The sequence below is a fragment of the Lissotriton vulgaris genome, chromosome 3_1, assembly GCF_964263255.1.
Source record: "Lissotriton vulgaris chromosome 3_1, aLisVul1.2, whole genome shotgun sequence".
In the NCBI taxonomy this organism is placed as follows: domain Eukaryota; kingdom Metazoa; phylum Chordata; class Amphibia; order Caudata; family Salamandridae; genus Lissotriton; species Lissotriton vulgaris.
This window is the reverse complement of record NC_141689.1, coordinates 826,846,518-826,869,112: the sequence shown is the minus strand read 5'-3', so window position 1 is coordinate 826,869,112 and position 22,595 is coordinate 826,846,518.

Sequence of the window (22,595 nt, the reverse complement as noted above, 5' to 3'; positions counted from 1 at the left end):
ATGTTAGGGCTAGATCAAGGAAGTTTAAAATAAGTCCAGGAGTGCTGGATCAATGCCAGATATTCAGGAAAAACAAAGGCTATGTAAATGATTTACATTTATATCCAAATGTGCAAATTGGTCATGTGGAAACCTAAAATTCGTCATGTATTCTGCCCTTTTGCACCTATGCTGGACACCACTGAACCACATGACCTTATTGGTTTCAGGAGGAATTAATTTATTTAGCAGTTTACAGTAATTTAAATAGTTTGCATTTACCTATCTAGCATTCTGTATGTATCTATCACGTATACTCGTTTCCCTCAGGTTTTAACTGCTTAATTATAGAACTAAAATGCTACTTATAAGTTTTAAAAGATGTTAGGTGATTAAGAACTGCTTAGATGTGTGTGCTAACAGGAGGTTGTGGCCTTCTATTTATGAACTGCTTTTCGCACCTTAAAGAGTGTGACTACAGAGCCCACCCACCTATGGGGCACTAGAACTTCACTTCTGGAAATTAGTATGTGTATACATTCTCGATACAACTGCATGTGATTGAGCAACACAAGTCCACCATTTTTTATGTATAGATCACGTTTGCTCTCTGAGCATGCGGGCAATATATTGAGCACCGAGTTACTAGTTGAGGAGTAGTAAACATATTTTCTCTGCATGTTGACAAGTGGTTTATTCTCACCGTTGATCTTAAAAACACAAATGGAATATGTGTATAACAGATGTCTCTCTTTCTTATTCTTTTTCAGATTATCCAATGAGGCAATGCCCAAGTTGTGGTTTGTAAGGCATGCAAACAAATGAGAGAATGAATGAAGTATACTAACATTGACAACTACTGCACAGAGGGGGTTTGAAAAATTTAAATATTATAGTTAGTTATTTGTGTTCTATGGTTACGGGCATGAAAAAAGCCAATTGGCCTCTTAGGGCACAATTGGGAGTTTTGGTGGTGCGAGGGCGGGCGGTTGGCCACAGCAGCATCCCTATACTCACCGCTGCTTGCCTGGCGGATTAGGACTTTAAAGTGTTCTGCCAGGCGGGCGGCGTGGCGGTCCCAGGGCGGTGCCTCTTTCAAAGGTGGCAATGCTTTCGAAAAAGACCCTGCAGTGGAAATGCCTTACAAGGTTCCTGCACTGCAGGAACTCTTGTGCATGTACACGGTAGGGTACATGTTATACCCCTCTGTGTGCATCCACAAGCAGAGGAGGAACAGGGGGCCCTTTCGGTCCCCCTTTGATTCCTTTCCACCAGGGTTGACATGGTGTTGAAACCTCCATGTCACTGCCGGCGTAGAGAAACTCGTAATATGCTTGGCGGGACTGCAGTAGTCTCGCCAAGCATATTGCAGTCTCTGACCAACGCGCCACCTCCAGGGAATGTCGGTTCCCTGGCGGCGGCAGTCCCTGGGTGGTCTGAGTGCCCGACTCATAATGGGTGGTTGGACCGCCGTTACGGCGGTGGCGGTCCCCTGTGAGCCTGGCGGGTCTTTTGACCTCCAGACTCATAATTAGGACTTTAGTGTGTTCTCTAGGGGGAACATCCTTTACAACGCGGATTTTACTCCGCAAGGCTTTCACAACGCGTCCGTTACAACGCAAGTCGTAACCACGACTTGCGCTGGAGGACACTAGAGGATTAAGAATAGTATATTTACTATTCCAACACCTTCCCTAGTGACCATGGGGACTGGTGTTAGAATAGTAAATTATACTATTCTCAATCCGTGCCCCCAACGCAAGTCGTGGTAACGACTTGCGTTGTAAGGGATGCGTTGTTAATGCACGCGTTGTTATGGTACGCGTCGTAACGTCGTACATCCGTTTTCTAGTGGATGAAATATGTAGACCCATTGGTGCTCCAATAGCACCAACTGTAGTTTTTAATCTTGCCAAGGATTCCTGTAAGGAATAAAAAGAGATAAAGAACTCCGGTTACCTGTAGGCAATTTTAAAGTAGATCCTGCACAATCAACAAATTCCTCAGATTAGAAGCATTAAAGACCATCTTGGTACATTGGGTCCCACGGATGAGGGCCAGAGGATGAATCATGCCACCAATGTTTATGATTGGTGAGGGTCTTTTAAAAAAAAGTTTTCTTTCCCTCACTAACAGGAATATAATAGCATAAGAGAGATATACATTTAGAGAATAATGAGTTCTCTCTTTTTTATCAGATGTTGAATAGCAATGGGAAGCTGAGTCAACCTGTAAGAAAAGTTTCTCATATCGCATCTTTTGATATTTTTTGCTCCCCATGTGGTCCCCAACAAAAAGCATCTGGGTCTCACAGTAAGCCAGACACCCACAATTTAAATAATAAATAAATACATAATAAATGAGCGGTAGGGGTCATTCATATACTATTCACTGCTTCTTTGTCCTGTGAGTGCTCTTTAAACTTTTTTGGGAGCTTGATGATGTCCCTAGAAGGGACCATGAAGACATTTATAATGTTGATGGGGGCTGCAGTTACGGCAGCAGCCCTACAGCAACATTAAAATATGAACCATTAAATCCATGACCCCAGGAGAGAGAACCATATTTTTTAAGTACTCTTCAGCTCGAGTGCAGAGCTCTTTCATGGTGGGTTCTGTGGCTGCACTTTGCAGTTTGAAAAATGTTTAAAAAATGTTTCAAAAAGACTTTACGGTATGCTGGCGCTTTTTTTAACGTAAACTGTTGTACATTTTTTTCAATGACAGTCCCTTTTGTTGACCATTGCACTATGTGAATCATTGTAATTATTTTGATGTTCTGATCCTTTGATAAAGTCAGTAGTTCTGCCTTACTTAAAATGATACCCAGGCACTGTGCTCAACCCCACGCAGCCCATGGCTCAGGCAAAGAGGGGGTTTGGGCATGAGTAGGGGTTGACCACAAGGCCTGGCCAGGCCGAAGGCTGTGCGTGGTGTGGGGTTGGCTGCTTACGAGTTGTGGGATGCAGGGCTGGGGCAGGCCATGCACAATGCTGGGGTTGGTGTTACGTATGGTAACAAAATATAACTTAATGTTAAAAAAAACTGGAAACGCACAGAAAAGAACTAAGGCTAAAGTGATGTTATAGGTAGTTATAATAATTATAATATTACGTTCCATTTAAATAAATCTCAGAAATATTACTGAATACACCAAAAGTTAAAGGGCTGTTAAAGTTAGGTGAAAATGTCAGGTAAAATATACATTTTTAAACTACCAAAACCATTGAAAGTCACCAGTAATAGCTATCTCAATTAACTACAGCTTGTGCCCTAAAATAATTATGACTTGGGCCCTCACCATGCTCTGCTAATTACCTCCCACATTACATCACTTGTGACATGTTCTATGACATCACTGGAAATATTACTATAACATTTGAAATGGCATGATTGATGACAAAACCGTCCATGTCAGGGGCACGAGTTAACAGTCATACATTGTGATTTTTATATTGTGCGACCTTTAATAATTGTTTGGCTTCTGGCTGCTGTTGTGGTGTTAGTTGCAGTTGGTAGTTTCCATGGCCGATTTTGAAGTAAAGCAGGCACCTTAGGCATTTTCTTGACTTGCCAACCCCATCTTTTCCAATCTCTTGAGATTTGATTGAACTTTGTGATGCGGACGAACCTGCTGGAGAATGCTCTTAGAGAAGGTAAGTGAGCACTGTGACTAGCTGATGGAGCTCTGTATGTATAGTTAGTATGTTGAGTGTGTGTGTTTGTCTGGTTCTACCCTCTGTCATGCAAGCATGCGTTTCCGATGCCGACCTGGAGGGGGAGAGGCGGGGGAGAACTCCTAAGAGGAGCTACCTCCAAACACAGGTTGAGACTAGTGGCCATATGGATGTACCAGGGGTATGGTGTTGTAGTGTAGTGTTGTGTGTCCTGTGAACTGAGATATTTATTCCTAAAATGTGTAAAACTATTCACTTGCATTTTTATGGGAAACAGCCTTTACAACAATGTTTTTACTTCGTTGTAACTTTACCATGCATTCTTTACCATGCAAGTCTTTAGAACCCACATGCTTTTACAACGTATGCCTTTATCACGCATTTAAGGTGAGTTCAGGGTCTGAGAGGTCTCCCCCGACAAATACACTGTTTATATATATTAAAAAATGTGGGGTAATAAATGTGTGGTAAAGGCGTGCAGAGTATTTCCCTGCGTTATTCTGCCATACAACTCATTTTTATACCACAAAGGGTATTTTCTCTCAGTAGACCTCTCAGACATTTTAATGATGTAAGTTTCAAATTTTCTCTTCCAAAACATTAAGTGAAATTTACAGCGCAGGTAAATTGAGCTAAGTGATAGCGCCATGGCTCGGATCAAATGTGCATCGAAAGTTGTCCGAAAATAATTGTCTTCTAAAAGTTCTCACAAGTTGAATAATTATATGCTTCTTAGAACTTCTCAAAGAACTGAAGGGTGAAGATGATCTTTTAGATTTTGAGATTGTCATCTCAGATTATTAAGCAAGCTATCTTTAATTCTGAGCTTTTAAAGCGTGACCGGCTTCACTGTGACTACTCTGACTTCATCAGAGTGAAAGTGAAATGAAAGAAGTAGTTGTATAGGTACATGTAATGTGCATTTTTCTAAGAAATGTTTATCCCTATTAACTGCCCTGTAGCACAAAATTCTGCTTTGACAAAGCAGACACATGGTCTGTTACGTAAGAGCAAGATTAATACATGTACTTTTGCAAAGTTAAAAATCATAACAGAACAAAGCAGTAAAGTGTCTTAAAAGGTATTGAAACCGCATCTTATTAAATACATAATTCCCCCGAAAATAAATGTTTTATGCTGTTCATTCCCTGGGTCGGACCAGGCAATCAGGCAGTGTCCAATGGGCTGGTCTGACAGGTCAGAGCGTGGGACGTTTTTTTGACTGTTTGTGGGTCTGTTTTATGGTTTGTTAGGCTGTTTTTTTTACTGTTGATTCCCCTAATATTCAAATAAACATTGCCTGCACGAAGCTCAAGCCCACGCATCCACCCACACCTTTGAAAACACCTGTATAGCATGTCTGTACAAGTTTAAAACTGGCCCAATTTTAGCGATCCAATTTACTAATGTGGACCACTTTTATTTTGGTGCCCGACCCTATTTTCTGTCCTTTTCCTACCCTGTTCATTCCTATTGTCTAAAGACACGCTATGTATACCTTCACCGTCCATGTCTGTGTTATGGCATCTTTAACTAAAATGTGCCTGATTCACATCTTTTTCATCCACAGGCTTAAACAATGAGATTGCTATTGCTGCATGTACAACAGAATTCCATACTCATACAATAAGAATTTCCACACTGAAACATACTCACACCTATGGAAAGGTCAGTGTTTGAAATTGACTTACTGGTTGACTGGGGTGTGAGCATTTCGGGGTCCACGTTGAAAATGCCTTGAACAGCCGTAGCAGTGCATTGGTTGAGAGATGTGGTGAGGCTGCTATGAGAGGGTTGTCGTTGAGTCGACGGCTCTTTTAGATGCAAAGTCCAGCGGCGAGGATGCTGTGCCCCACGGGAGAGATGTGTCAGTTCCGAAGAGCTTTGAGGCTGTGATGGACAGTCAGTCATTGAGGCTGCCATTGATGAAAGATGCAAAGGCCTGTGTTGAGGATGCGTCGCGCAGTGGAGGTGCCAAAGGTGATGTTGGCAGCGGTGGTGATGTATGTCTTTGCACGCACCAGCAGAGGTGCGTCAGTTCTGCCTGGGGTTGCTCTGCACCAAGAGGAGATGCATCTGTTCAACTGGTACCACAGAGGCTGGCAAAGCACCTTAAGCTCACTTCCTATCGTTCAGGACTGGGGTAGCACCACTTGGTAGGGTAGACTCACACATTGCTGAGTCCAGGTGCAGATGTAAGGTTGATGGAAGCCTGTTATGTCAGGAGGCCAGCCAACAAGCTCTTAGAGCCAATCTGGTTCTGAGTTCAAGAGACGCAGGTTCAGTACTTTTCACCCAGGCAAGAAGGCAGCAGGCCAGCAGTTCCTTCAGAGCAGCAGTCCAACAGAGTGGAAGTCCTTGTAGCAGCACAACAGTCCTTCTTTCTTGTAGAGTTCCACAGGTCCAGAAGTATACTGAAGTGGTGCTGTCTGAGGTCTTTCTTTTTAACACGCTTATGACTTTGAAGTGAGAAAGGGCCTCTAGAGGCATGCCCTTGAAGTGCACAGATGCCCTGCCTTCCTGGCCATGGCTCCAGATTAGTCTGGTATGCAGCCCTTTGTGTGGAGACAGGGCACATCCTATTCAGGTGTAAGTGAAGCTGAGCGCAGCTCCTCCCTCCCATCCTGCCAGTGATGGCCTGTCCAGTCACACCTAAACTCCGATCGTGTGAGGCTGCCTAGGAGGAATGCACAAAGCACATTTGCCAACTATACCCATTCATGTGGCCAGAGACAGGCTGCAGGCACCAAATGGCTAAGGCAAGAAAGTGTCAACTTCCTAAAAGTATTTACAACAAGGGGTGGTGAGGGACAGAGTCTCTGAATTAAGCAGAAAGGTGTGGCAGGGTATACTCAGACATGAGTCCCTTTCTCACTGCTCCATCAGGATTCAAGCAAGCCGGGCCGAAGAAGGCTGAAATGCCAGAAACCGGTCCCCGGTAGCTTGTCTCCTTTCTGGTGAAGAATTGGCTTGGTAGTTTAGTCTGCCCTGTTCCCATGATGCACTGGGCCAGGGACAGACTGATTTGCATATAGCCAGGTTCTGAGCTGGGATGGGGCAGTGAGATAAATAACGGTGATGGATCAAGCCCTGATATTTGGACTGGGTAAGAGTGGTCTGTTTAACTCAGACACTCTGTTCATCACCACCCCCTTTTCTAAATCGTTTTTGGCCACTATAGGTGTGGCAGGGTATACTCAGACATGAGTCCCTTTCTCACTGCTCCATCAGGATTCAAGCAAGCCGGGCCGAAGAAGGCTGAAATGCCAGAAACCGGTCCCCGGTAGCTTGTCTCCTTTCTGGTGAAGAATTGGCTTGGTAGTTTAGTCTGCCCTGTTCCCATGATGCACTGGGCCAGGGACAGACTAATTTGCATATAGCCAGGTTCTGAGCTGGGATGGGGCAGTGAGATAAATAACGGTGATGGATCAAGGCCTGATCTTTGGACTGGGTAAGAGTGGTCTGTTTAACTCAGACACTCTGTTCATCACCACCCCCTTTTCTAAAACTTCCTAAAAGTGGCATTTTCAGAATTGTAATTTAGAATCTAACTTTGCCATAAGTTTGGATTTTGAATTAGGATTCCAGAGACCTCAAACCTGAACCAGTTATCTCTTCCCATTTGGAAATTACACTTTTGGAAATTACACTTATAAAACATAATAAGGCAACTCAAATGTTATCCTATGGGAGAGATATGCCTTGCAGTAGTGAAAAAGGAATTTAGGAGTTTTCCACTACAGGAACATCTGTAACTTAAAAGTACCAGCCCTGCCAAGTACCAAGCAACAGGCACTAATCTAATGCATTTCAGTGTGGTGGTCTGCATCACCTTAATAAAATGCAAAACCATGCATTATGGCGCCTCCTCAGCTGTCATGCATTATAATGCATGACAGAGCGGCAGTCTGGCAGAGCGCAGTGCTCCCAGCAGGCTAGGTGACTGGCTCAAGATCTGCTCGCAGCCGTACTCTGCTTGCTACAATGACCTAGTTGCAGCCAGATACACCCTGGGGCCCAAGTTGGCACGCGTATAACTATCGACGTTACAGAAGTTAGTCCCAATGGGTTGACTACTAGTGAGTGAGTGAATTAGAGATAAAGTTACGCTAAGGCGGGGGTGAGCCACAGATCCGCCGTCCTGCTGAGCTCAGCTGCTTCACATGGTGCAAGTGCGCTGCATTTCATATAGTTTTGGTTGCAGTTTAGCCGGCACCACCAATCAGAAGTGCACAGCAACCTGGGAGCCAGCTTAGAGCTATTCTGACCTCGCCGTGGCGGGGATTATGAGAAATGGATCGATTATCGCCTACCCATGCCACCACAGGTAGGCAGTGCCCAGGCTGTGGCTGACTCTCACTGTCAACAACTTGCTAAGTGCTGGGGAAGGCTGAAGGTTGTTTACAGCGGCATGATGGAATCATGGAACCCAGCGACTCAACCCACCCCAGGCCCACCTGCGGCTGATTGAGTGAGTCAGTGAGGCAGGCCTCCTGAGTCACCAAACCTGTTCAGCAACATAGAAAGAGCTGAGCTGCTGCGTCTCATGTCATGGCACCGGCGAGCAGCAGTATCAGTCTCATCATGCAGGACCAGATACCAGCCCACTTGCTGTGGCACAGGCAGCCGGGCTCAGCTGACACAATTCATTAATCATGATCAGAGATGAAGTAAGTGCCTGAGAGAGAGTGAGAGTTGTTATGTCCTAAGGTAACCAGTTCTGTGCCATGTGTGTTTTGTAGACTAGTCTTAGAGCCTACTGCATGACACACACTGGTGCAAGTACTCTCAGGTTATAGCGCGGGAGACATGCTGCACCCCTGCCGGGACGGTCGGCCGCTCAGGTATTTATGATTCCTACTGCTCAGTGTCTCAGAAAATATCTTTTTGAAACAATAAAGCCTACTGCCGGGCTGTGACCTAGGCTATGTGTGCTTCAGTCAACCTCTTCTCCTGAGGCTTGCCCTGCCCCCCACTCCAATCATGCCTTATTTTGTCGTAATGTATTGCTTAGACTAGAAGAAGAAAAAAAAAAATCGCAACAGGAGGAGGGTCTAAGGGACAGTTTGCCGACCAAACGAACAGATTCAATCCCCAATTCACTTATATCTAATCATAAAAGAATCTGGTGGTCAAAAATAAAAATAAAAGAGTGAGAGTGAGAGCGAGAAAGGACAGCAGTATTTACACACTTAGTCAAATATAGAAGATCAACAGGCGACCCCAGTGAGAAGCAGTCGGATTTCCATCAACTGCCAAGAGAGGCCAGTGTCATCATTTGGATATCCTAACACCAACTCCCTTGTTGATCGCAAACAAGAAAGAGATGTAGAAAGAAAAGTTACAAAAGATGACCCAGATGGTCACTAGATGCAACAGATAACATTAGAGTATGGTTCATTGATGACAGTGCAAAGTGAGTGAACTTTAAAAAGGAATTTGTAAGAGAAATCTCCTTTTTATTCTAACATATCTTACAATCCCAATAAAACATGTGAAAGTGGCTTTTAACAAATATTCCACTTGTAAAATAGTGGTCAACTAGTTTCAGCCTATAAAGCCTTTCGCCCAGGCTTTCTTCAGGACATAGAGATACATAGCTACTGCATAATCCTTATATAGGATGAGTGCGCATACACTCATTCAAGTACAGAAATACCCCATTCCCAGCAGGGTGATCTTCACACCTGTAGATGAAAATAACAACAAACACAAATAATCATAAATAATCGCCTCTTCGCTCTCTCATTAGACACCTTCTTAATCTAAAGGTGGGTTCTCATATCATATAACAGTTACACTCACCTGCTATGTATGAGGTCTAGGCCTCACCTCACCTGGTCACTACTCAGGAATAGGAGACCCGCCCTGAAAACAATACAGTCACTGATCACAGGGGGATCTATTAGCTAACAGTGGTAAGTATTTCTTATAAAATAATTATATTTAGTTCGTATGAATCCACTTGTTATATCTCCTTGAAAAAGATGCATAACCTGACCAGCAAATCTTCTCACTGAAATTAACACACTCAGTATTCTCTTGCATGTAAAATATAGTATAATGTGGCCAATATCTTACATCTTAGTCAGCATGTATATCGCCTCCAAAATCCCAATGGACAATAAAGGATCAATCTTCTATCTTAGCCTCATCCTGTTAGAGTATAATGTATGATGCAAAATGCTGAACTGACCACAGTTGCAATTCTTGATTATTATTATTGTAGGTCACTAGCGTACACTCGGAGGCACTTTATTAGCCGAACGTTGAAGCAGCACCACCACATGTGTGGTTACTTGAAATGATTTATCGTTTGTCTTCTACTCGTTATTAGTAGAGCGTTTCACTCAATGCTCTAAAAAGACATACTTTGCGAAAGACACACAAAAGAAAAGGAAAAAGACATACGCCTTACCTCTCCGTCGGTGCCTCGGGCTTTCCCTGAGATCATGGGAGGTCCCGAGGCACCCGGAAGACGCCATAAAGTACGTCTGTATGGGGGCGTGGCTTGGCGCCCGGCGAGGACGGCAGCTCCGATGTGAACGCTCCGGGTCGGCAGGGGATTTCGCTGCTTTTTCTTAATTCCCGGTACCTGCAAACCTCATTTTCCACAACCGGAATTCAAGGACAACATTGTGTTCCTGAATGAAGCAACACCTGAGCGGCGGAATGTCCGTTTTCTTCAACTTTCTGGCGGGCACGACTCTCTAATAGACGCGACCGCCATTTTGTCTCCTCACAGCGTACGCTACGGAGCATCCGCTCGCAGATCATGCGTGCCTACCACGAAGCTTCACTTTATTCCACCTGTTCCTGGTGAGCCACTGCCTTCAGCTACGCAACACTGCTACATGTCTTTGAAGAACGCTGTTTTTTTGTGAGTATTATCCGCGTTTTGAGACAGTATGATCTTGGCGGCCATTTTGTGTCACTGAGCTTTCCTCACACAACCTGCATTCTGCGCACCTTTCTTCGCTTGAGAATTCCTAAGCTTATTTTGGAACATTAACAAGCACGCACTGCTTCTTGTCAGACTTTTTCATCCCTACACTAACTCTTTTTATGGAACGGAGGGCAATCACTCGCACTCCCAAGGCTCCGCGCCGTGTGTTCATCAAAAACTCGAAAGTCTTCTCTGCATTGGCGCACCTTGAGGCCTCCCAAGAGCTCGACACCCAGATGTCACAGTCAAGCACGGAACGGCCTGTTCAACCTCCAGGGAAAGTGACCTCGAAACGTCTCAAAAAAGACCCTCCGTCACCGACTGGATCCACATCAGCTGTCTCCATGGAGTTATTACTGGAAGAGATTTGTGCCCTTAAACCATTCATGGAAGAGACTAACTCCAAATTGCAGGTTCTCACTGACAATTGGTCTCAGATGGATGCCAGAGTAACCACTGTAGAGCAGTCTCTCACATCTCTTCAAGAATCATCTTCCATAGTACCACACATGCAGTCTCAGATCTCGTCTCTCCAAAAACAAGTTGAAGAATTGGAGAACCAAAACAGGCGCAATAACCTTCGTCTCTACGGCCTGGCGGAGAACTGTGAGGGGACCGACCCTATTGCCTTTTTCCAATCATTTCTACCCAAGCTTCTTCATCTGCCTGAAGGCACTACGCTTAACATCCAGCGTGCACATAGGCTAGGTCGCCTTCCCACTACTTCTTCTCCCTCTTCACGGCCGAGAGGTGTCATCATGTACTTTTTAGAATATACTGACCTACTCAAAGTCATATCAGCGGCCCGTGCCTCACCTCGTTTACAATGGTCGGGCTCCAACCTTTTCTTTGCGCAGGATTATGCAAGAGCCACAGCCAGTCGCCGCAAGGCCTTTTTGGATATGCGACCAGAACTTCGTGCCATTGGAGCCAGATACGGCCTTTTCCACCCTTGCCTATTTCGAGTGACTTACAACAACAAGACAACGACTTACGAGGATCCTGTTCGTCTCCGAAGTTTTTTGAACGCAACTCAAGCTTCTGATATGGACTTTTCCAGCTCTTCGTCAGCTTTCCCGCCATGATTTCTGCGTGACGCAGCATTGAAGTTTCAGCTAATCTGCATGCTTATTGTGCATTGTTGACTGTATTACTGTTTGTTTATACCACGTTTTTCAGCGACTTCAGTTTTTATGTTCTCCCCCTCACTCTCCGTCATTTTTCTTGTACCCCTGTTGGTTGGTTAAGTACTGCTTAATACTATTTTTCATACACCTTCCTATCATTTACTGTTGTTTTGTTCTCATCCTCTTTCATTTGTCTCACTCATTATTGTTTTCCCTCCCTTTTCCTTGCAGGTTTTACAATACGTATGGCGTCTCTCCCCCGACTTGTTGGTTCGTTTGCATTGGACGTTTGCTTCCTCTGCCTGGTGCTCCCCCCTCATCCATTTTTTCTCGTATTCTCCCCCTGGTGATCATCCTTCCCCATCTCTACCCTCCGTAAGTATGTTCTCCCTTTCCTCCCGACTGTTCGCTTCCCTTCTTGTATCTTTCTCACTTCTCAGTTCACCAATTTCCCTTGTTTCACAGGTGTCTTCTTCTCTTGTTTTTCGACTACTCTTCAACTACCGACTTCTTCTCATCATCCTTACTATTTCTTGGACTACCTCCTCATATTTTTCATATCAACTGTTTCTATTTTTCTCTCCCTCAACCTACTTCCTCTTTCCTCATCCTCTTGCTCACTATTACACTGCATTGACTCCTATCGACTCTCTTATTTTCCTTGGTTTTTCTACCCCCTTTGGTCTCTTTTGCACTTCTTTTTCTTCCTCTGATTCTTTCCTTATTTCTGATATGGTATGTCTCTGAAAGTAATCACATGGAATGTTAAGGGCATCAACTCTCCTATCAAACGACAAAGAATTTTATCTCACCTTTCACGTTTGAATGTATACATTGCTTTTTTACAAGAAACTCATCTATCTGCTGAAGAATCTGTTAAATTGAAAAGAAGCTGGGTGGGTGATGTTTACTACTCTCCTGGGGACGGCAAACGCAATGGTGTGGCCATTTTATGTCATAAATCTCTTTTCCATTCCCTGCTCGCTCAGGAATCAGATACTGATGGCCGATGGACTTATGCTAAACTCTCTATCGAGAATGTTCCAATTTCTCTTCTGAATGTTTATGCCCCTACCACTGGTGATCCCACTTTCTGGCATTCATTTTCCCAGCACATTGCCAGATTTATTGATGATAATTTTATACTAGCAGGTGATTGCAACCAGCCCCTAGATCCCTTTCTAGATAGAAACTCCAAAGCACACTTCATCCCCAACAAATCTCATAAATCCTTCTCTCAAACTATATCCCAACATAAACTCACTGACGCTTGGCGTCTTTGTAATCCAGAACTCCAGGAATTTACTTTTTATTCTCCATGCCATCATTCCCAATCCCGAATCGACTACATTTTTGTTACCAACAACATTGTCCAGACTCTCGCCCATGCACAAATTGGTCCAATTTTGCTTTCTGACCATGCCCCCACATTAGTTCAATTGGACATCTTACCCAAATCAGTAGGTCCTAAACGTTGGCGTTTCAACAACTCTCTCCTTCTAGATCCTAAATTTACTACCTCCTTCACTTCCTTCTCCCATGAATTTTTCTCCTTAAACGACAATTCCCCTGTCCCCAAACACACCATTTGGGATGCCTTTAAACCAGCAGCACGAGATTTCATTATTGGCTTTGTTGCTAAAAAACGTAGAGCTGCTCGCGACTTTACTAAGGCTATCCTTCTGGATATTAAGAAATTGGAGCATTCTTATTTTACTTCCCGCTCACAGCAAACCCTAACCGCTTTGGTTAGTGCTAAAAGGAAATTCAACAAAAAGTCTACGGACGATGCATCCTTGTATTTATTGAAATCAAGTGCCAAATTCCATGGGGGCAAAAATAAGGCTGGCAAGATCTTAGCTAATTATCTAAAGGTTAAACACAATAAATTAAACATTGAATCAATCTACGACGCCAATTCGAACCTCAAACATACAGACGCAGACATCCTCACTGAATTCTCTACCTTTTACAAGAACCTATACTCTTCTGAAACTCAGCCTTCTTCTCACTCTCTAGACACATTTTTCTCCACTATTCAAAAACCACCTCACTTTCCACTTGACCTTTCTCACTTGGAACTCGATATATCTCAACAAGAACTACTCAAAGCACTTCAAACCCTCCAAAAAGACAAAGCCCCTGGACCGGACGGCTTCACGGTAGAATTTTTTCTCCACTTTTCGAAGCTTCTTATCCCCAGACTCCATTCCCTTATTGGCACTTTTCTCTCCTTGGGTTCCTCCTCAGGCTCTTTTTCAGGTGCTCATATTTGCCTCATACCCAAGGAGGGGAAGGATCCTCAACATTGCAAAAATTATAGGCCAATTTCTTTGGTCAATATTGACTATAAAATATTTGCAAAGTCTCTTGCAGCACGCCTTGATCTTCTTCTCCCAGATCTTTTGGGTGAGGAACAGTCGGGCTTTGTCAAAGGTCGCTTTATCACAGATAACACCAGGCTCCTCTTCAATATTCTCTCTAAATCTCGCCTTTTATCCCATCCCCTTGCGGCCATTGCCCTGGATGCTGAAAAGGCGTTTGATAGGGTTGAATGGACCTATCTATTTCACACCCTCCGTTGGTTTGGTTTCGGTCCTGTTTTTATATCCTTAATTTCGCTACTTTATTCTAACCCACGCGCAGCGGTTTGTGCTAATGGTCAAATATCTTCTTTTTTTGATTTAAAAAGAGGTGTTCGCCAAGGCTGCCCCTTATCTCCCTTTCTCTTTAATTTGACCTTAGAACCCTTCCTCTCCAAGCTCCGTCAAAACCCCTCCATCCAAGGTTTCCAACTGTCAGACTCCCACATCAAACTAGCCGCTTATGCGGATGACATTTTGCTATTTGTTTCCAACCCCTCAGTTTCAATTCCCGCCTTTCTCACTGAAGTCCACGCCTATTCCCAAATATCTGGCTATAAACTCAATAATGATAAATGTGAGATCCTCCCCTTAACTAAATTCACTTTCAAACCCGATTTTGCCGCCTCTAATTTCACGTGGAAACCCTCTAATATCAAGTACCTTGGAATGCACATTACCCCTACCATCCCAGACACTGTTTCCTTGTGCATGTCCAAATGCATCCAAAAATTAACGGATCTCACATCCAAGTGGCATCCTCTTTACCTATCCTGGTGGGGTCGCCTCGACACTATTAAAATGATGCTGTCTCCCATTGTCCTTTACACCCTCTCCAATATTCCGGTCCCTGTCCCCTCAAAATTTTTCAAACGGATCAACTCTACTCTAACATCCTTTCTTTGGCATAAAAAGAAACCACGAATGTCTCTAGCACGTCTGATTCGTCCTAAATCAGAAGGTGGGGTAAACTTTCCTGACTTCCCAGCTTACCATAAGGCGTTCCAATTGCGGCAAGCCTCTTTTTGGTTACAAGACCCTGAAACCCCATGTCCTCTTTGGGCTAAATTCGAACGTCTCCTTCTCTCTCCCTTCTCGTTTGCTGAATACCTCTCCTTTTCTCGCAAACCCGCCTCTATCTCTACTCCGATTCATAAATTCACTACTAAATTACTCCTATCTTCCACTCACTCACCCCCACAACCATTGCTGATTTCCTCTCCTCCCCCATATGGCATAACACTTCCTTACTCATCCGCGACAGACCCTTTTTTTGGAAATCTTGGCATACTCGAGGTCTACAGTGGATTTCCCAACTCTTTTCTCACTCCTCTTTTTTATCTTTTGACATCCTTCGCTCCCTCTACGACTTACCTACTTCCTTTTGAGAGAGCGCAAATTTGAATAAGAATTATGTATAGGCCATATTTAGGAGTGTATCGTGAAACGTAGGAAAAATGTATATCGTAACGTGAAGTTGACGTCTATAGAATAAAAGTCAACGAAAAGTGACAACATGGTATAGGAAATGTATAACTATATTCACTTTAGAATGTATTGGAGATAGAAGGCCCGTATACGCAGTGGGCTAATGTGTAGAAATGTTTATGAACAGAAGAACGCGCAGAGTAGAAAACATGTATGCATGTAAACTTTAAATGTAGAAACGGAGAGAAATGCAACATGGAGAAATGTGCAAGGAGCATACGCTTAAACGATGTAACCAATGAGAATATAAAGTTATATTCCATGTAGTTTATATTCTAGGTAAAATGTATTCAAGTATAACCAAGACTTAGCTAAAAGTACGAATATATAAATGTATGCTAAAGGTTATACTGTGTAGAAGGCCTTTTTGTAGGAATGCTAGAAGAGTTTAGGTCATTTGTGATTATAACCTGAATGACCAAGGGTTCGAAGGAGCATAGTCCAATGTATGTAATTTAGTGGACTCACAGGAGTCGTGAATAGTCTTCACATGAAGGTGCGAGCCGAAGAGTCTAGCATTTGTTAGATTTAAGGTGACAAATGTCGAGCGAAGTTTATTGCCTAAACATGAGAAGAGGCGATTGGAATTTGAGCTTTGTTTTGAATGACCATTCACAGGACCTAGAAGGGTCAAATCCACCGTTGTAATGTTAAGGTCTTGTTTAAGGTTATTTGACTTTGGATGAAAATGTCAACTAAAAGTCGCCAACAAGAAGATGAAGATGACATCTAAAGAGAAGGGTCAACTTAACGGACGACGCAAAGAGATGAAGCAATGGAAAGAGCCAGAAACTGACATCATCGGGGAAAGTCCGAGGTGGGCGTCAAGGGGCGTTCCACCCACACTGTGATTGTGTATTTTAGGGACAGCACCCCGGGGAGAAGATAGCAATTGGCGATTAGGAACAGCGGGGCGAATTGCTCAGAGCAAAGGCAAGGGTAGATGCCTTGAGCAGATGCGCTGAGAGAGATCAGAGCGCAAGGGAGCAGTAGGCCGAGGACCCTTAGAAGAGCATATGGGTAGGCAGAGAGGGTACTGCCTCTTAGACTTAAGTTACCTTTAGAGGCTAAGAGAGTTTGTTCTTCTTAGGAAGTCAAACTGCTGACACCTTTTTAGGGTACCAGGAACTTGCGAAATAGGGATGTCACCTAGTATAGAGTAGGGACAGATTTAACTTGAATTATTTTCTCTTTCTGTAGATGACGCAAAGGAACCACTTCACATCGAAGCTTTAAATTGCTGATTAAGGAACTGATTATTGTATTCTTTGTATACCTTGAGATTTATCTTAAGGGAATTGTATTTGCATTCGAAAATTGACTTTTATATAAAACTTTTAAACTTCATCAGTTGTAAGTGGTTCTTCAGAGTGGCGTCAGTTAATGGGGTTTATCTAAACCTATGTGGGGTTGTCTTTTACTCAAAGACAGATAATCGGTCCAAATTGACGAATGAGATAAATTATTAATTTGATTAATCTGATCATAAATTGATACCAAAATCTCATTCCCCGCAGTTGGTAGCAGAGGATGGTTATCTTCTTGAGGAAGACGACCTAGGCCAGGTTTAGTTTACCCCAAGGTCCCTAGTCATCGTCGACCAGAAGAAGAAGTGCAGCCGAAGACGGTGCTGACGGCGTGTCGAGAGAAAAGCAGCAGAATCGGTCGAGAGTGAGTATAAGGGTCATGCGTTGTAAGATTGCGGTGTTTTATGTTGTTCCTGTGTTGTAATGTCAAGCGGAGTTGAATGCCTGTAGTGTGATTGAGGGAAGGTTGTGAGCGCGCGCAACCGGATAAAATCTTATGTCCAGAGGGCTTAAGTGGTTCGGGTGTATCGAACACCCAGAGTAATTTGTCTACCATTGAAGGGGGTCATGAGGTACCATTGATCGCCCGCAGACCGATGATAGGGGGAGCGTTTGAGTGAGTGTATGAGTAAACGCACGCTGGTCGGACGTTTACTGTGTGTAAGTAACCTATCAGTTGAGGCAAGCGCCTGACCGTGAGGGAAGACGTTTTGCCAGTTGAGGTAGCAATTACAGTTAGACTGTGGCCGTACAGTCAGAGAAAAGTGATCGCTTGGACGGAAGTAGTCATTTTTCGGCGTATGAATGAAACGCATGTGAAATCGTGAGACAAGTTGAGAAACGAAGGAAACTGCTGTAGAAGGAACGAGCGACGTCAGTGTAGAGCCGCGCTGAGATTGGTCGGTCAGCGTAGAACAGCGTTGGGATAGGCTGACTAGCGAAGAGTCGCACAGGGATTGGTGCGAGTTGTCATCGGGACGTAACTAAGGGAGAGAATTAATAAAGGGAAATCGTAGATTATCAAAATGAAATGCTTTAAAGGTTTGAGAAAAATCTTTAGGAGGAATAGAAGAAACTTGTATGTTGGAGAAGAAGCTCCACCAGAAGGCACACCAGCTTATCATATGGCAGTAAATGTAGGCTTACACTCGATACTATGGATTTCCGAGTGGAATAGGCTAACGGAAGGAGAAAAGGAACTGACGTTTCCGAGATTCGGAACGTTTAAACTAGACGTGTTGAACCAACTGAAAGCGGTAATGCTTGCAACAAGACCTCTACCGAGGCCAACACAGTTCGAAGCTCTTAGTGCATGGTTTAGAGCAGCGCACGAGAAGAGTTTAAAGAGACGTCAGGAAAGAGTGAGACGATCAGTAAAAGCAGTACAGGATGCCAAATGGGATGAAGAAGCTAAGAAGTGGAGAGTGCAAAAGATAGAAGCAGACAAACTGTTCACCATGATAGAAGCTACGGGAGAAAGGAAACCTCTAGAGGAGGAAGATGAAGAAAGCGAGACGGAGGAGGATCTGATAGAGAGGCTATTAACAGATAGACCACCTCCGTACAATAGTGAACCTGCAAGTCCCATATTACAGCAAGGGGACGGAGTTAGATGGGGAGAATATAAATCGATCCCAGTAACAGAGTGGGACTCCAACAAGAGTGAGGAAATACCCCAAACTAGTTCCGAACAGAGAGTAGTGGGAAGATTCGTGGTCCAGAAGGCGCCAGAGACGCAGTGTGCAAGGTCGTACCAAATGCCAGACGCTTTACAAGTACCTGTTACCATAGGCCCTATAGTGTCAATCTACAACCCAGAGGGGGTCCAGCAGGAGGAACAGGCAAGATGGGACAGGGAAAGGGCAGAGATGGAGAATAGGAATAACACGATAAATCCTCAAAGACAGAGATTAGCACCAGTAAGTCGGAGTACCCCATTAGATTCCGCAGCGGGTCCCTGGATAGAACAAGGGGAGCGAAGAGGATCAATGGATTTGAGGGGACCAAAACCGAAATCCTACAAGGAATTAAGGGAATATCTGAAAGAATGGGATACTGCTGAAGAGGCTCGGAATAAAAGTTTAGAAACAGGAGCTGAATGGAGAGACCAGGATAACAAGGTCCTCTCTCACTGTAGAGCTGGCGAAAGCAGCCCAGAGTGGGAGAGAGGGAGTCAAGGAAGCAGGAGAGATACGTGCCCTACCACTAGTGGCAATAGACAATTGTGCGATGATAGGAGTGCAGGGTGTGGCGAAGTACCTCGCGTCACCTTCAGTGAAGGGGAACGTAGGACGCAGGAATACCGAAATACCTTTAGGTGCACACACCACGCCCCAGATGAGAACGTGCGACATTGGGATCACGGAACCATGGAGAGTCGCGAAGCGTCTCGACATGCATCCGGTGATAGTGGACGAAGTCATGAGAATATAGGGAGTCGCGAAACGTCTCGCCATACATCCGGTGATCACGAAAGAAATCACGGGAGCATGGAGAGCCATGAAGGTCCTTATCGTCTGTTAAGTGATACTAGACAGCAAGCGAGTTACAGTGGTTTAGAACAGCACGGAGGATCTTATCTTGTATCTGGAGAAACCGAATCGAAAAGACAGAATGTAGGGTTGAAGGATGGAGCATTGTTCCACCACACCCCAAGGGAAGATGGAAAGGCTTGGGATCTAGAGAGGTGGGAACAAAGAGATGGAAGAAAAATTCCTCATAACTCACCTGTGCTCAGGCGTAGGGCGCATAGTGGAGGAGAGAGGGATGTAAGAGAACAACCTAGGACTGACGTACTGAGAGCTGAAATAAAGGCAAGACGCATAGATGTAATGAGTTTAAAGTCAGACTTGGACGAAATAATTGACGGCACAGTGGCAATTGAGAGGCTAGAGCTGTACGCGCCAGATGAGATACTGTTCTTGTCTAAAGACGTTACTCGGAAGGCGAGAGCAGCTCATGAGAAGTTATCTGAATTGGCTGAAAAGTACATGATAGACATATCAAGAACTAAAGCTTTACAGGCCAATCATAGGCTGAATTGCACGGATCTAGATCTAGATGAGCGCAGAACGATTGGACTGAGAGTACACATAAGAGAATTGGTCATGTGTATTAGAATTTGGAGAGATCTGGATAGATGGGAGGAAAAATGGTCCAAGAAGGGATCTGTCAGACGAAGTACACTTGTGAAGTCTCAAGATACAGACCTCATGCGAATGGAAGCTTTCCCTTTGCGAGAAATCGCGAATGGAAACTACGTGCATGTACCATGGAGTAGGGGGGATTTAGCGGCATTCACTAATTCTTTCCCGAAGCTTAGAGAAAATCCCGTTGAGTGGTACAAGCAGGTAGAGAGATTCGTGAAAATCTCCAAGGTATTGTGGATCGATCTGAACACTTTGTTCGATATCGTAGTACCCGGAGATTTGTGGACGGCATGCAAACTCAGTATTGAATGGCCCACTTGTGAGCCTCCGAGAGATGCACGGACAGGTGGTCCATCAGACAGAGTCATGGAAAAATACGAAAGGGTAATAACATGGCTGAAAGAGAAAGTGCCAGTGCAAGACATAGACTGGGTTAAGATAGATCGAACAACTCAAGAGCCTAAAGAAACAGTTCACGAATTTTACGAGAGGTTACTGAAAGCATTCAAGCAGTACAGTGGGTTGGACGTAATGGATCCTAAAGACATAGGACAGTTTGTGTCGAAGTTTGTTCTCGGATTGAGACCAGACATAAGCCTGATGATTCAACAGCATCTGATCTGTTGGCAGAACAAACCTTTAGATGAGATTCTGAGGTATGCTAGATACTGTAGCGATGAAATAGACTCGAAGGCAAAGAAGCTTAAGGAAAAGTTGATGTTAGTACAGATGCAAGCAGCTGGAAAGGGTGGACAGCGACAGCAGGGAGCTGGAACGCAAGCAAAGAAACAGAATAACCAGAGCAGAGATGAGGAAGAAAGACCGAGACCAAGAATGGATATCGCAACACTGAAAAGGACAACAAGGTGTCATCAGTGTAATGAGGTAGGACATTGGAGACGCGAGTGTCCTTACAATATTGAGACAGGGGAATTAGAACAGGAGGAGGAAGAGGTACAGAATAACGTGGTTAAGGGAGCCACAGTCCCGAAAGGAAAGTTTATCAAAGGGGGGACTCAGACTCCTCGAGCCCCGTTTCCTCAACCACCCCGCATTACGAATGGAGGGAAAACCTATAGACAAATGCCATTGTTCGTAGGAGGAGAAGAATGCTACTACGTTGATCCTCTTACAGGGCAACGAGTGAATAAGAACGAAGATTGTACTTTAGGAGCAGCCTTGGAAGTAGATCAGAGAGGACCGTACGTAGAGGCTGAGGTGGCAGGATGTCCTACAACCTTTTTGGTGGATACGGGAGCCACTAGATCCACGTTAAGATCAGCGGTAGTCCCAGGTCTGCCAATATCAGGAGAGATGATACAGGTGGTAGGAGTCGCAAACAAGAGGATGACGAATCCTCTGACCGAACCAGTGTCAGTAAAGATAGGGAATTACAGTGACGAACATCAGTTTGTGATCTGTGATTCTAGCCCTGTGTGTTTACTAGGGAGAGATCTGTTGTGTAAACTGAATTGCACAATACATTGCACACCTGAAGGAGTAGAAGTACAGACCAATGATGAGGATGCCGATTTTAAGGTTTTAAAGTCGCAGGAATGTGTGGAACTATATCCTACCTTAACAGTGGAGGAACTTCCACAAGACTTGAGAGAGAAAGTGTCAGCTGAGGTGTGGGATTTTACTGGAGAAGAAATAGGACTGATCAAGGGGGTAGAACCAGTAAAGATCATGGTAAGACCCAATGCCGAGTATCCAAGAACACCACAGTACAAGTTGACACCGGAGACGATTGCAGGAATAAAGCCTGTGATCGAATCCATGATTAAACAGGGAATACTGAAGGAGATCGTGGGTAGTCCTTGTAACTCACCGATTATGGGTTTGCAGAAGCCTAGTGGAAAATACAGAATAGTGCAGGATCTTCGAAAGATTAATAATATTGTTGTCTCATGTTGTCCAGTGGTACCGAATCCATCAGTGATATTATTTCAGATACCGTTCCAAGCTGAATGGTTCACCGTGATAGATTTGTGCCAGGCTTTCTTTTCGATTCCTTTAGACGAAGAGAGCCAGTATCTTTTCGCTTTTAAGCTGGAAGATCGCGTTTTAACATGGTGTCGTATCCCTCAGGGGTATACAGAAAGCCCATCGATCTTTAACCAGCTTTTAAAGAGAAATCTTGAAAGTCTAGTGCTGCCCAAGAACTCAGTTCTGGTCCAGTACATAGACGACCTCCTAGTTGCGTCAGACACAGAGGAAGCTTGCAGAAAAGACACCATCACCTTGTTAAATCACTTGGCCGAGAACGGGCATAAGGTGTCTCCAAGTAAATTGCAATATTGTCAGACTGAAGTGCAATACTTGGGCCACAGGATTGAAAAGGGGAAACGGAAGGTGTCTCCAGACAGAATAGAGGCGATTATGAAAATGAACGCGCCTACTACACAAAGAGAGGTCAGGATGTTTCTAGGCATGGTTGGTTATTGTCGGCAGTGGATAGCTAACTTTTCACTGAAGGCAAAACCTTTATTACAACTGACGCACAAGGGAGTGAGTGATCCGGTACCATGGGACAAGGACTGTTTGATGGCGTTTTTGC